General features: G+C 30.3%; 2 long non-coding RNA genes across 2 annotated transcripts in view; one reads left to right on the top strand and one right to left on the bottom strand.

The window, feature by feature from the left end:
• Positions 1 to 1,882, top strand: part of LOC128250423 (uncharacterized) — a 71,964-nt gene extending 70,082 nt beyond the window's left edge. The window contains exon 3 of the long non-coding RNA XR_008266436.1: positions 1,376 to 1,882. This is a non-coding gene — a long non-coding RNA (uncharacterized LOC128250423). The remainder of the gene's footprint in view (positions 1 to 1,375) is intronic.
• Positions 1 to 3,750, bottom strand: part of LOC106869450 (uncharacterized) — a 224,589-nt gene that overhangs the window by 209,422 nt on the left and 11,417 nt on the right. The gene's annotated exons all lie outside the window — the stretch shown is intronic.

Below are 3,750 nucleotides of genomic sequence, written 5' to 3'. Positions count from 1 at the left end.
ATATATATATATATATATACATCAATCAGTACACACACACACACACACACACACACACACACACACACACGTAGGTATATTTATATTAGCAAAAATATAAACGTGTATATGTATGCATATATGTATGTATAAGCAAAGCACATATAAAGAAATTGAAATAAATAAATATATATAAACTATACATAAACGAAGGAATTGCAAACAAGCTATATTGTAAGTGAGAAAAGATATTCAACAAATTTATAAGACAAAACCTATGAAAGACTATAAATGTGTATAGAAATCAGTTACAAAAACAATAACGGTGGAAATTAAAACATTATGCCTGAAGGAATCTGGGTGAATAAGAAAAAATGATATGAAGAAAAATATTTGCAATATTTAACAAGGGAATTCATTTCATGCGCACCGTTTGGTGTTTATTTTTTTTTGTGCGTAAACGGATGTGTATGCGTTGGTATGTATCCGTATGTATGTTAGATGTATGGATGTTGTGGAAATTGTTTTATATACTTCTAGAAATACATATAAACACACATATACACAAGTGCATACATACGCACGCACACGTGCAAATATATATAGAAAGACACACGTATGTACATATGCACTCGTATGTATGTATGTATGTATGTGAGTGTGTGTTTGTATGTATATATGTATGTATGTATGTGAATGTGTGTTTGTATGTTTGTGTGTATCCGTATGTATGTATAAATAGATAGATAGATAGATAGATAGATAGATAGATAGATAAATAGATCGATAGATAGATGAACATTTCTATTTGTAAATATATATGTATGTACAGATAGAGAGACAGATAGGTAGATAGATGTGCATACACACACACAGACACACACACACACACATATATATATACAGTTAAGTTCTGAATAAATATTTCTCTGTTAAACAAGACGTACTTCATCATACAAACCGATTTAGCGAGCGCCAGCATTATAAGTAAAAAAGACAAAAGAATCGATTTCTAAGCAGTAATAAAACTATAGATACGTATAGATACAGCTGTAAGGAAAATACAATTGTAACTAGCTGTAATATTAAACGTTTTTCGAATGCCCGTGTATGTATGTCTGTCTGTCTGTCTGTCGATGTATCTTAATATTTATCTTAATGTTCAATTATAATAAAAACAACTTTCACCTTAATCTAATAGGTTTCTCTATACTTTTCTATAGTACAAATTTATTATTCTTACACAAGATAGTGGTTTCTGCAGGCTAAGCCATCATCGAACTGCGGATGACGTCTAAGCTGGCCGAAACATCGAAGTCACTGTCAACAACATTTTTGTATAAGAATAATATCTGTCTGTCTGTCTCGTTTATCTGTTGCTTCTTTCATTCATTAGACAACGGACATGATGGGGCACCGCCTTGAAGAATCTTTGTGGATCGAATCGACCCCATGAGAATCATAGTGCTGGTATATGATGGTGACGAATATGATGATGACGATGAAGATGACTGATGATGATGATGGTGGTGATGACGACGACTACGATTTAACGATGTTTGAAATATAGGTCATGTGATCACAGCTTGAAATCATAGATATTAAATGTGCTTGATGATCGGAGCTAACCAGGGCTTAAGCAATAACATTAACAACAAGAATAAGAACGATAAAAACTACAACCATAAAAGCAACAACACACATCGTTATTATATGCATTTCTGCTACCCTTTCATTGAATAATAAACAATAAAATGTCGAACATCTATGGACAGTCCACCGACAACATTCCAATATTCCAAGAACCCGTTGAATGTAGAATACTTAAAATCGCGTTTGAAATTAAATGCAATCCCCCGCCATCGATCATAAACCAATGACATTTTGTCAAACAAACTTATAATGCTACATGGTACCATTTCACATAAATCTTTCTTCAATATTGTGTATTTCTATATCACTTTTATGTAACATCACATGCATGCAATTATACACAGCGAATATTACCTATATCCAAACAGACACACAAGCTCCCGTATCAATCATTTTATATAAATTGCAGTTATATAGCCCAGTAGAATTTATCGTAGTCTCTTAACCTTTGCATAATTACAACGTTCGCAAAAGGGGACGCCATTTTCATGCCTTGTTTTAGGACTTTATACAGGGTTCTTAGGTACGGTCATATAATGAATTAATACGATAAATAATAAATAAATACAGTATATTAAGAATGTATACAGTAATTAGACGAGATAAAGGGTTTTTATATACATGAGGCAACATTCGCTAAATGTTTGATATATGAAAATCTGACGTATGTATGAGGAACTTATGTATATTGTGCATTATCTATCTATCTATATATCTATCTGTCTGTCTAACAGTCAGTCAATCTATTCATCTCCCTATACGTAGATTCATAATTGTATGTATGTAAAGCTGCATGTATGTATACATATATATATATGCATGTGCGTATTTATGTGTGTGTGTATATATATATATATATGTGTGTGTGTGAGTATTTATGTGTATATATGTGTGCGTGTGTCTGTATTTATGTATATATATTTGTATATATATGTATATAGGTAAATACATACACATATAAATAAATACATACACACACGTATATATATATATATATATATATATATACATATATATATACATACATAAATATATTTATATAAGCATAAATACATATATACATACACACAGAAATATATATATATATATACATATGCATAAACATAAATACATATCTATATAAACATAAATACATATATATATATAAATATGATATATATATATATATATATATATATATATATATAGATATGTACTTATGTATGTACATATTTATGTAATGTATGTATATATATGTATGTAATTATGTATGTATATGTGTATCTATGTATGTAATTATGTATGTATATGTGTATCTATGTATGTATATGAGTATGTATCTATGTATGTATAATGGGAGAGGCTTCTGAACATAAGGAACGAAAAATATCAAAGCACAAACTCATGCAGACAAAGCTTTGAGCAAATATTATATCAGTCTATGTACTAGCATTGAGTAATTTTCCGCTTAAATAGAAACCACACAAGTGTGACTCCAATACACACACACAGATACATACATATATATATATCCTCGATTGCCTTTTGATTTGGCGTGGCCTCTTAGTAATTAAATATCTCTCTTACAGAAACAGATATTGGAGTTCCTAGGTTAATGCGTATCTATTTATTATAGAGCAGCGAACTTGTACTTATTCATCCCACTTCATTATGCATGTAAATGTTCTTAGTAGCACGTTCTGAAGGCTTATTTCCATTACACTTCTAAAAGTTATTTGTTGATTAAACCCCGCACCACATATACATGTATATATGCATATGTATATATACGTGTGTGTGTATGTGTGTGTAATAAATAGCTATGTCATCCGGGAAACCTATATTAAGAGCCTAAGACTCGGCAAGAAGCTTTGATCATTCTATGAAATATCTATCTATTTCTAATATATCAGATCTCAACAGCCACTCGCAATGAACTTAAAAAAATCTTTTGTATAGCGCCATGTTTTATTTATTTGTATTTATCTCCTTATATATATATATATATATATATATATATATATATATAAAATTATAATACAGGGTATCAAGAGATACCACCACGCTGAAAAAATAGCAGTCAAATCCTGACTCTAAAACCACAATAAATGTCCGCATGGCACGAGTAGCGGTGCCATG

Source organism: Octopus bimaculoides, chromosome 21, assembly GCF_001194135.2.
Source record: "Octopus bimaculoides isolate UCB-OBI-ISO-001 chromosome 21, ASM119413v2, whole genome shotgun sequence".
Taxonomy (NCBI): domain Eukaryota; kingdom Metazoa; phylum Mollusca; class Cephalopoda; order Octopoda; family Octopodidae; genus Octopus; species Octopus bimaculoides.
Note: the sequence above shows the minus strand (reverse complement) of the source record. Positions and strands in the feature narration are given on the sequence as shown.